Source organism: Stylophora pistillata, chromosome 3 (genome assembly GCF_964205215.1).
Source record: "Stylophora pistillata chromosome 3, jaStyPist1.2, whole genome shotgun sequence".
In the NCBI taxonomy this organism is placed as follows: domain Eukaryota; kingdom Metazoa; phylum Cnidaria; class Anthozoa; order Scleractinia; family Pocilloporidae; genus Stylophora; species Stylophora pistillata.
Window position 1 is genome coordinate 31169426 of NC_142521.1, and position 12733 is coordinate 31182158.

General features: G+C 38.0%; 2 protein-coding genes across 4 annotated transcripts in view; both read left to right on the forward strand.

Annotated features, from left to right (window-relative positions):
• Positions 1-12733, forward strand: part of LOC148735607 (uncharacterized) — a 70729-nt gene that overhangs the window by 52007 nt on the left and 5989 nt on the right. The window lies entirely within an intron of this gene.
• LOC148735613 (uncharacterized) overlaps positions 1-12733 on the forward strand; it is a 30132-nt gene that overhangs the window by 2419 nt on the left and 14980 nt on the right. For 2 of the 3 annotated variants that reach the window (XR_015998791.1, XR_015998792.1), the window contains one exon: positions 568-1569. The exons of the other annotated variant lie outside the window; for it this stretch is intronic. The gene's annotated coding sequence lies outside the window, so the exon portion shown is untranslated. Of the gene's footprint in view, positions 1-567; positions 1570-12733 lie in introns of those variants that run through there. 3 annotated transcript variants of the gene reach the window in all.

A 12733-nucleotide genomic window follows, 5' to 3' on the forward strand; every position in this document is an offset into this window, starting at 1 on the left:
GAAAATGCAAGAGAGGCAAGAAAGGAGGTTGTCGCACACTGATTGGAAGGGGGGGGGGGTGGGTAACAGCCAAGTCTCTATAATGATCTTTTTGTAGAATAACGACAAGTTTTTCTAGTCTCATGGCCTGTTTGATACGTGATGTATTGGTACTGTAAAGAGAAGGTACGTGCCATTCTGTACCGTGACGGAGGTAAGGGCAGGAACGTTTGACTCAAAATCTAGTGGCTGACCAACCCCGCCTCCCCACCGAAGAATGTAAATGGGTTTTAAAGAAGTGTGAGGGAGAGATGACAAAATGTTACGGGAGAGGGGAGGGTGGGATAGGAGGTAGCCTTTGATGGAGTGACATCCCATCTTCGAGATCTTAATGCCCTCGACTTTGAAGTCGGGGGTATTAAGATCAGTACAAAATCTTTTTGCGAAAAAGAGTAACAAAAGCAAGGTTGGGACTCATCCATGTTTTAAGCAGGGTTCGAGTGACTTTAAACCGCTAATCAGTTTCACGTGGGTTTAAACTTCTGTTTGTGTTATGTTTTGAAGTGTAGTTTCATTTTTGCACCATAGGTATTAGTAACTCTTTGGAACTTACCAGCTCTTCGAAGTTCTCTCAAGAAGGAAGGCTGGGAATTCACAAAAGAAATAGGAGATGAATACGGTCATGTTCCACCCACCCCGCGGCCGTACGACGAGGTCACAATGCCACGGGGACCTCAGAGAGGAACCCCGTCAACTGTCGGAAGGAACGAACCACGACCGGTACGATCAGACGAAACATCGATTCCGGAACTTCGATACGAGTCCGAACAAAAAAGCGAACCCCCAAGGTTTTCCAAAGATGGTTACGAAGCCGACGACGATGCTCGACGGCGAAGAGAGCCGAACAACGCACGAGACGAACAACGCACGAGACGAGTTGGAAATGAAAGACGTGGGTGACTATAGGGAAACCGATCATCGGCCGGGAGTCGAGAGAGGCGGGGATGTTCAAGGATTACCTCCGGGTGCCCCGCCGGCTTACCGTGACGGGGGTGGAAAGCCCCAAGAAGAACCAACATACGCTCAGGTCGATAAAAGTAAAAAGAAAACGTATAAATTACAAGGAGGGGAAGGTGCAACTTCTGGCTCGTGGGTTTGAATGTTCCTCTGAAAACTTTTTCGCGTGAAGTATTCGAAACCGCAGTATTCGAAAGAGCCCGTAGGAACAGCAACTCCCTCGCGTTGAAGAAACGTCAACAATCGCAAGGAGGAGGCAAATTCAACTGAAAGCGTTTCTTCTCGGCAGACATTTAGGATTTATAGTGTTTTAAAACTTAATTGCGTTCACTGATCGAATGGACGCCTTGATGAATGCTGGTTAATGGCAACTCAAGGGAAAAACTGGTTTTTCTAATAGTTTGGCCACACTGTAAATGATTCATCTGAAGAACACATTCATACAATGTGCAACTGAACTGTTAGATTCTAGATATCAGATAGTCACCTCTTTGAAAGATGGTCGAAGGCTTAGTTATATTTTTTAGTTGTTTTTTTGTATGGAAATAGTAAATATAATTCAACTTGACCCGTCATCGTATATTATAGTACTTCAATGGCACGTAAGCCAAACTAAAACGATCCAAGTTCGTTATCTGCATATTGGACGAAGGAAAGAAATCAATTCACCATTCCATGACTTATCGGCCCTGTTTCTTAGATTGATCATGAGCAGAGATCAATTCAAGGGCTCGTACCATGTTCGTACCATGCTCGTACCACTCTCGTACCATGCTCGTACCAAGCTCGTACCATGCTCGTACCATGTTCGTACCATGCTCGTGCCATGTTCGTACCATGCTCGTACCATGTTCGTACCATGCTCGTACCAATTCAAGGGCTCGTTTTATAGCGTAGACCCTGATTTACAATGACTATTCACCGATGAACCATCAAAGAAGGCATGAAAACGTTGGCTGAATAGAAAACCGCTGCATCACTTCGAATTCTGTTTGAATAACAACACTCCACTTTCTAATCTCTTCATTTCTTGCATTGACTTACTCTTGTGCTTAAAAACGGAAACTCTTACACAGCAAGCTCTTGCTAATGACCTCTCAAACGCTGTTGATCGAAAGGAAATACTTGAAATTCGAAAAAATAAAGACCAGAAATGGTTCAGGCGATGATAGACCGGAAATGTTTAAGGGGATGATATATATAGACCTCTCTGTCATGTTATTTTTTCTTGATTTCTTGTCCGCGTTTTCGATTTTGAGGCAAATGAGTTGTTCAGGGTGCGTCTCCAACACATGGACGAGACGGTAAATTTGCGTGCCGGAGCGTATTTATCAAAACAATTTACTTATCACGAAATATATTTGAGACAGAGGGTTTTACTGATCCTCTAATCACTCATTCTTTGCTTTGTAATATTTTTCGACCGAAATAAAGGAATCAAAGGTTGTGTTCACTTTTGCTAGTTTTTGATGTTAGTGTTTTTGACTCAGCCATCAACTTCCTCTCACATAATCATTTTCGATACTATTATGTCAGAATTTTGGGTTACTCACATTTTCGGTTTTTTTCCTCGTATTTTTGGGACAGGATTTCAGAAAACAAAACTTTAATTCTTTACCATACCCAAAGAAGGAGGAAAATGAAATTGAATCTGGCATGACGTTGAATTAAATCGTAACAATCATGAGCGGATCACGAATCTGATGTGAGAAACCAAAAAGTGAACATGTACACTGAAAATATCCAGCGCTTGGCGAGATACGTGATTCCTGCCTTTTTTAGGCCAATGATCCATGATTCATGAAAATGTTTTTTTTCCGATATTCGTGATTCATGTTTTAGCTACATTTCATAACCTTAAAAGCAAGAAAATTCATGACTTTATTTAACCGCTATGATTATTTTGCATATAACTCCGAAGTTCTCGACTAGTAATCGTGAAGCCTGTGATTCAAGTGCCAGAGCGAGGTGGTATAACACCGAGTATGAATGTGTATGAAGTAGAAACTCGGAACAAAATTACAATTTATTTTTCTGACATAATGAGATAGTCAGTGGCTATTAAAGTTGACAGGGTCGCTTACAGGGCCAGTTGTTTCGATTTCGTAGGTGTACATGAGTAATGATCTGATCTTCACGAACAAAAACTAAAACTTCCTGCGAAACTGAAGTAGTTACCTAGAAAAACACAGAAACGGAAACATGCATACACTCCTCAAAATTTTATTTATAACCGAGGGAAACAGTATAAAGTGCCGTTGAACTTCTTCGAATTTCATCGTGCGGCTAAGCCGTGACACTTTAGTGGTTACACCTTGGAAACAGCAAGGAAACTTTTCATGTGGAGTTGGTGTCAAGAAAGCAAGACAAACTTCCAACCGAAACTTCTGAGGTAAGAGTCGTGTATGAATAGGAGTGTTTGTTTATTAATAACAGATTTGTTTTTTGTTATACTTACGGTAATGATGTCCTTCATAATTTGTCTCCTTTGCAATTTGTACCTTTTCCAATATTAGATGTAAGAAAAGGATAATCTTGCATTCCGATTTCCGCTCCCGATAAGTCGAACAATCGTTTGCTCGAAACTTTCGCTAGTTCAATAAAAAATTCGGTAAGGCTCAGGTTTAATTTCTGATATCGGCTTAATTAACATTTTTGTTTTTCTTCCAATTATACGAGAGTATTCTCAAGCTGAAGTGATTTCTGTGTTTGTTTGCATTATTTTCTTCGCACTTTTGTATTCGGCAACTATTGATACATTTGGCAAGAAATGCCAAAATTTTTATTACGTCCTCCAGCAGTTTGATACTCTCAAAATCATGTCCTGTGATATTGCCAAAGTTCCTTCATGTTCTCGTACTGAACTCGACACAGAGAAAATTGAAACTAAACTATTGATAGGTTGAATATCAGTAAGAAATTACGTTAAAAAAAATTAGGCCAAACAAATTTTGATGTGGTCGTGATGCGGAATGGAATGCGCAGCGTTTGTGATCTATCACGTTCAACTATACTCCAAAGATAAGTTCAATTTTTTCGATCTTTGCCAATTTTGCGCGAATGTTAATTTTCGCGTAAGTCGCTATCATGTTCGAAATAGACTTTGAGTTGTCGCTGAAAGTGATAGCAAAAAGATGAAATAAACAGTAAATGACTTCGTAACAACGTCCACTTTCTGGCCTATTGGCTTTGATCTATAAAACAGATCGAGTACACATTCCCAAGTTTGCCATTCGTCCAAATATTTTGCCCATAAACATTTTTTTCCTAATGATTTTACGGGGTAAGGACTCTTAATCAGATCACACAACTATGGGGCAACTTAACAGCAGCCATAGTGGTTATGATGATGGAAATTTCGGACAAAAGATACAGGCTAACTTCAGCCAATTTGAGAGCGAGAGAATTCACGATATATTTTATTGTCTAAAATAAATTTGCAGATCCTGCTTCGCTTCATAGGCCGTCGAAAAAAAATCATTCCGTGACCAAATCCAAGCGAATCAGAAGGAGATGATCGATATAAGTTTAAAACTATACAATGTTTCTCGTTATTGATTTTGAAAATCATATTTCATAAAGTATATTCTGTCTTTGGAAACCGTTAAAATGAAGAAACTTCCTGATGCCCGGGAATTGCCGTGGTGAAGTATCTATTGGTTAAATTTCTTAATCTGATTAACTGAAAGGAAAGGTTTGTGCGAGTTCTGTAGACTACAAACACAGAGCATCTTCGAAGGTACGTTTCAATCAAACAAATGGCGAAAAACGAAGCTTGAAAAAAATTCAGGCTATGACAGTTTTCGAATCCGTTTCTCTCCCAGATACTAGCTTGGTGCCACTACCCGACCGATAAAAACAAGAATTTCTCATGTAGCATGCTCTCCCAGCATGTCGCACGGTTTGTCCACACCCTTTTTCGTTCTTGATCACCTGGGCCTGTTTTTTTTTTAAAATATATTCCGAATGCGTAGTTCAACGATGCATACATTGAAGAAGAAGCGAATCTTTCTAAACTAATTATTTTGTATTTCCTTTTAGATTATCAAGTCATCACAATCTTCTCGTTGATGGATGAAATCCTCTCTGTACACCCTGTGTTACTGAGGTGAGTATTTCATATTGTCTAGATACTGATTATACTTTTCACCTTGTCAGCCGTTGTAAGCTTGCCTGTAATGTGCTTGTTTTTGGGCAAGGAAAACTGGGTCGAGAACATGATGTCGAGGCTTAACAGAAAGACTTCAGACGAAAATACGAAACTAATATTCCTTTCTTAGTTTGCCTCGTTTCTGTGAGCAATTGTTTTTGTTATTCTGGTCTCCATCACAAAGAATTTCTTAGTTGTGCGATGGGACTTCGTAGAAACCGCAATTTACAAATATAAGATTCTTGCTGCGGATAATTTTTTTCCTGGGAAATTAACAAATATGCGCCAAATCTGTCAACCAGCTCCAGGTCTCCTGGCTCACGTCCTGATCACGTGTCCTCTTTTGCCGGGTGATTTTCTTTTTGGATGCTGAATATACATTTCAGGGAAATTTTTCTCATGAGAAACATTTATTCACACTCTATTTGACTACCATTATTTCATCCTGTTTTATTTCAGATATGGCTGACGATAAAATCAAATCACCTGAAGATCAACGAGGCATTGGTGACGATACGTCTTTAGGTGAGAAAAAATTAAATTACAAACATTTTCCTCTTTAAAGCTTCCATGTAAAAGATTTAAAACTATCTTTTTCACAAGGTTGCGAAATTTGAACACATGAAGGTGACCACCGACGCTTGAAGGGATGTTTCTAACCTGTCTAAGAGCCCGCTTTCCGGGGGGGCCGCTCTCCAAGAACTCCAGCGCCTTTCATTACCAAAGCCGATCAGCATATGAATTATTCTAAATTTTTTATCGTGCTATTAAGTTATTAAAATCTCTTTAAGTAACGATACACAAAGGGCTGATTATCTTAATACAACGCCGATTTTTCAGCAGAAGCAAGTAAGCAGCCTTTAAGAATGCATAGGTTAAAAAGACTAGAAAAGCAGAAAACAGGAAATCTTTACTTGTTTTTGTTGCCACTCAAAATTGATTGTCTTGGCCTCCCATGAACCTTCAGACTGTAAAGACGGTTTCCTCAACGAAAACCACGAAAATTTCAATATTTTAGGAGACTTCATAAGAGACTCATTAACTCATATGGTATCTATGTATTTCAGCCACAGAGGATGGTCAAGCTACGTCGGTTTCCGTCGAGGAGAAACTGGACGTCCAAAGCATCATTTCATCAGGTGAGACATGATAGATTTCTCCTATCATCAACTCTAAAGAATGGTGTTTTAAAGTAAGGAACACGCCTGTACTAAAATAAAAAGAGGTTGCGAATGCTACCAACACTGAGGAGTCGAACTTTCCCACACTAAACTATGGGAGACTTGTGGTATGATGGCCATTTAATCAGATTCATGTAACTGGGCTTTGGGTGATCATGAAATGGAAAACAGTATCTTATGGCTGGTGGTTAAAGTTAAAGGTGACGTTACTGGGCAAAAAACTCTCATAAAAAAATTTATATTTTCTCTTGCTCAACTTATTGGCCAAAAAATAAAAAAAGAATAACGCGAAAAAAAAAAGCTAAATAAGTTGTTTTCCAATGTGTTGTCATGAAAATGTACCACTGCAATGACGTAAATTCAGCCTTAATTTCACTCTTTGTTTTCATATCTGGCTGAAGATAAAATTCCATCACCTGATGAAAAACTAGGAACTGGTGACAGTATGTCTACAGGTGAGAAAAAAATAAATTCAAAAACTGTCTACGAAGGTGTCTGTATCATTATCTCCATCGCAAATCTTTCGCCTTTTGAGCCTTTGATTTAATAGTAGGGGTCACCGACGCCTATTACTGTGGCTTGTCTTTTAAGTCACCTTTAGGGTCGCTTACTAAAAGCTTTACCCAATAACTGAAATTATTACTCTTGCACTTTTTTAGAACGCTACCATGACGAAAATGTTATTCAAAATTCTCTGGAGTGGCCAAAAAAAAAAACACTTGCTTTGCTTTAAATTAAGAGAATTACCTTTCGACACCTTGTCAATACAAAGATTTCAAAACTCGAGAAATGCAGAAAACATCAGACAGGACAGTTTCCGTGACAGAAACTCAGAAAATTCAGTTCAACAATTAACCTCAATAACCTCGAAATGTTTCAACAACGCTGATTAAGAGGTAGTTGTTTTCTTGTATTTCAGCCACTAAAGATGCCGGTCAAGTTACGACAGTATCGGTTGAGGAAAAAAAGGATGCTTATAACAAGAACTCATCAGGTGAGAAAAAATATCAATTAATGGTTTTCTACCAGTGTAAAAATAGGGGGGGGGGGGATGTTTAAAGAAGGCTACAAAAGCTTAAGAAATCAATGTATGCCATCAAAAGAGGAAGGTAATCATGGCACAAGGAACCAGGCCCGGTACTTTCTATGAACTGAAATATCAAACTTGCAATGAGGCCCGAAGTTAAAGGCCTGTGCCATCAAGCCTGCAGACCGTTTACGAACTTGATATTCGTTAGACTTTCAAACAAAAACCATAAATTTTAATGGAGAAGTCTTCCAAAAATCATAAGGAGTAACAAAAACTTAAGTTTCATCGACGCAAACTAAAATATGAACCTTTCGGGGTATTTCAGACACAGACGATCCTCATGTTCCATCAGTTTCCGAAGGAGAGAAACTGAAAATTAACATAAATACTTCACCAGGTGAGAAAAACTATCAAAGGGTGGTGTTGTATTGTTAAAACTACTGAAAGATGACGTTTTTTATTCTTTTGAGTAACACGCACATAGTCAAGAAGAGAAATTCCGAATGTTCCCCACAGCAGACAAACCTTCATCACTGAGTCGGAGGTTCGTTATATGAAGGCTGAGAAATCAGATTTATGGATCAAACATCCTGCCAACTGCTATGATTGGAATCATAATAAAATTTAATCAGCGCAAATTTAAAAGATATATCGTTCTTTGTATTGATTTCAGCCATGGAGGATCCTCAAGTTGCATTGATATCAGTTGATGATCAAGTTACCTCTGTTTCGGTTGAGAATGAACTGGACGTCCAAAGCAGCATATCACCAGGTAAGAAAATAATAGTATTCTACTCTTATCTCACCTGTAAGTGAGTGCTTTCAATAAGGAACGCATACTCAGAGAAGAGAAACTGCGCATGCTCTCAACAGAAGTCGAAAAAATATCTCTGAACTGTGATGGACTCGTGGTACAGAGGCCATTACGTCAGATTTATGTGGACGACAAATGACAAAAATCATCTTGTATACAGCTGGGATTGCTTGATCATGGGATAGAAAGAAGTAGCTTGTAATGTTGTTTTTCGGGGCTTTTTATGTCAGTCAACAGTTCCAGAACAAAAAGCACAAACATGACGTGACTACTGACGTTTGATAAAATGTTTATAGCCTGTGTTTCTAACTCGCTTTCCGAGGGTCCCTTTCTAAGAACTTTTACGCCTTTCCCTACTAAGGATGATCAGTGTATGAGCTATTCACACGTTTTTATGATGGTATTAAGCTATTAAGATCCTTTTAAATAAGGATACACAAGGGGTTTATTATCTTAATATAACGCCGGAATTTCAGCAGAAACAAACGAGAAGCCCATAAGAATGCATAGGTTAAAAAGACTAGAAAAGCAGGAAGCAGGAAATGTTTACTCCTCTCCTTGTTTTAACAACAGCAAACTGACTGTTTTGGCCTACGAAAACGTAGACCGTTCAAACCCCGAGTAAAATGAAGACGGTTTTCTAAGCGAAAACCACGAAAATTTCAATCCTTTAGCAGACTTAATGAGAGAATTATAAATTACATGGTATCCATGTATTTCAGCCGCAGAAGATAGCCAAGCTACCTCGATTTCAGTTGAGGAGAAACTGGACGTCCAAAGCGTCACTTTATCAGGTGAGACATGATAGATTTCTACTATCATCACCTCTAGGGCACGGTGTTTTAAAATAAAGAACACGCGTATAATCAAAAAAGAGAGTCTGCAAATGCTCCCAACAGGAGTGGAACCTCCCTTACTAAACTGTGGGAGACTCGTGGTACGATGGCCATCAGATTTATGTAATTGACAAACATCTTGCATGTAGCTGAGATTCAAATGCTCGTATTCTTTTGCGTACAACAGCAACAACAACAACAACTTTTATTTGCACCCTGAATTAAATTAAATTTACATCACAAAAAAAGTAATGAAACAATTAAAATAAAGTGCATGGCTGCCCAAAATAACCACCAGGCTAATAGAATTGAGCAGCCATTCTTAGGATTTTAAATACTGTGATGACTAACGGTGTCAGGTACTTGAGACTTCTTAAAGTAACACATACAACAACACAGAAACACACAGACAAAAAAAAGTTACAAGCTAAAAATCCAAATTAGCGAAAAATACAAATTAGCGAAAAATACAAATTAGCGACAATAAGCAGGAAAGTACAGTATGTATAGGCAGATTAACTAACGGAAGAAAGGAAATGTATAGTATAATCAAGTCAATTAGTAACTTGGAAGAATACTTGATTTTAACTTGTTCTTAAATTGTTTAAGTGATAGAAGCTTAATGTCATCACTGATTGCATTCCAAACCTTAGCGCCTTGATATCTAATATTAAGAATACAAATGACCAAAGTTTGTTCTTGTCTTTGGCAGAGCATAAGTCATTCTAGAGAAAAGCCTTGTATTATAATTATGGATATATCAACAAAGTTGAAATGGTAAATTGGCCACCATAACGATTACAAAAGCTGACGTTTCGAGCGTTAGCCCTTCGTTGGAGCTCCGACGAAGGGCTAACGCTCGAAACGTCAGCTTTTGTAATCGTTACGGTGGCCAATTTACCATTTCAACTTTGTTGATATATCCAAATTATTATAATTATGGGTTTCTTTGACTGAAGTCAAAAAAACTACAATTAATGGGAAGAAGTTGGCTTTTAAATTTGTACATAAAAACTGCAATGTGAACAATTACTTCATCAAATAATTTGAAATAATGAGATGAAAAACAGTATCCTATGGCTGGTGGTTAATGTTAAAAATAAAGTTACTGAGCAAACAACAGTCTAATAAAGAAAAATATCTTATCTTGTTCTAATCTATTCGCCGAAAAAAAAAAGCAAAAAAAAAAAAAAAAAAACAGAAAAAAAAACTAAACAAGTTGTTTTCCAATGTCCATAATGTTCGCTTAATAAAGTATATTCTATATACAAGGCTAAAAAAAGATATTTTAGCCTTGTATATAGAATATATTGTTTTCCAATATGTTGTCAGGGATATGTACAACTGCAATGACGTGAATCCAACCTTAACTTCACTCTTTTTTTTTCAGATGTGGCTGAGGGTAAAGTTCCATCACCTGATGAAATACTAGGAACTGGTGACAATACGCGTACAGGTGAGAAAGAAAATCATGAGAGAAATTTCCTATAAATGTGTCCGTGTATCATTATCTTCATCGCAAATCTTTCGCCTTTTGAGCGGAATTGTGATTTGATATTAGGTTTCACCGAGATAGTCTGCGCCCTGTCTTATAAGTCACCTTTAGGGTCGCTCACTAAAAGCTTAATCCTGTTAAAAGATTTTTCGTGCACTTTTTAGAACGCTACAAAGACGAAATATCATTCAAATTCTCCGCTGGAGTGGCCAAAAAAAAATTTGCTTTGCTCTAAATTAAGGCAATTAGCTTCGACATCTTGTCAATGTAAAAGATTTCAAAACTCGAGAAATGCAGAAAACATCAGACAGGACAGTTTCCATGACAGATACTAGCTAACGTTCAATTCAACAGCTTTCATGAACTCAAAATATTTCCTTAACGTCGAATAAGAGATACTTGTCTTCTGTATTTTAGCCACTGAAGATCCTCAAGTGAATTATGTTTTGGTTGAGGAAAAGGTGGATGTTCATAACAAAAACTCATCAGACGCGACTGAAAGTGAAGTCCTATCACCTGAAAGTACATCGACAGGTTAGAAAGAGTCAAATATAAAAAAAAATTGTCAAAAATATCCAAGGCATTCCCGGCTTTGATGCCCTACGGAGAGACTGTAGTTAGTATAAGGAGCCACTATCTTTTTCTTTCGTTATTTTTTGAAGACAAATTGGACGTTGATATAAACATCTCATCAAGTAAGAAAAACTACAATATGGTGATTTTCTACCAGTGTCACAACTGAGGAATGATATATTTCTACCAAATGACACACAGTTACTCGCATTTACAAAAGAAGTTCTGAGTGCTTCTACGCGAGTAAAAACTCCCTCTCTGAGCTTTAAGAGATTTATGGTACTAGATTTAAGTGACGCACATTAGGTAATTTTTTAGTACCTGACACACTCAGCTTCATTCTCAGATCTGGCTAAACATAATGTGACATCACAAGAAAGGAATCACAGTACTGATGAAAAAATGTCAACAGGTGAGAAAGAACAAAACGAAAAAAAAAATTTTACAGAAATATCAATGTGCTGCTGAAGAAATTTAGATTTAGACCATATCAATTGTAGAGGTAGCCAAGAATGAAATATTTTCTGTGACATTTGAGGAGAATTAGCCCTCGGAAAGTTTGAGGATTTATAGCGTCAAACGAGAGGCAATCAGGGAAGGCAATCAGGGAACAACAACCTTACCCTCTTCTTCCTCTGGAATGAAACTTCAACCTGATGGTACAGCCCAAAATTAAAGGCCTGTACCTGCTGACTGTGTAGGAATTAAATTCAACGTCCGCTGGATTTCTTCTAAAACAAAAACTATAACGTTTCACTATACTAGGTATCATGAATTCGGCACTGAGGTAGTAGCAAAACCTTGATTTTTTGTCTTGATATTTCAGCCTTTGAAGATCCTCAAGTTGCATCCATTTCAGACGAGAAGAAACTGAGCATTCATGAAAACCCTTCATCAGGTGAGAAAAACTGTTAGAGGTTAGTGTGTTCTACCTGTTAAGACAACTGGAACACTGGCATGATGTTTTTCTAACGAGTGACACACAAATAGTTGGAAAAGAGAAATTCGGAATGTTTCCCAAGGAGAGGAACCTCTATCACTGAGTTGTAAGACACTCGTGGTATAAAGGCCAATAGAACAGATGTCTATATAAGGCAAACGTCCTGCAAATTGTTAAAATTAGAATCGGTTGCAGAATCTTTTCGTGTTACTACAGTGATGGGAGTGAAGGAGTCCACATTTGGTCACATATAAAGTTTTTTTACTCTTCACTCATTCTGTATAATTTTCAGATATGGGTGATGATAAAGAACCATCACCTGACGGGCAAGTAGAAATTCTTGGTGCAAATACTTCTTCAGGTGAGAAAACCATAGGTAAAAAGAAGGTTTAATTGAAGTAAAGCAGTAAGCAGAGTTTGGCTCTTTGTTGGGTGGCTACTGGCGCCTCGTAGTCTACGACCTGTTCAAGATTGCCCACAGCCACTTTCCGAGTTACCATCTAAAATCCTAATTCCTAAAATCGTAATCCTTAGACACCCATAAGTATTCTCTTTAAATACTACCAAGCTATCGTTGTGGGAGAATAGAAGCAGGTGGGCCATTGAGTGGGTTGCATGTATCATACATCCTGCATAATGCTAAGATTGATCTTTTTGTGTGATCATGAAATGAAAAATGGTGTCTTAAAGCTAGTAATCAAATTGATCGGTGATGCTT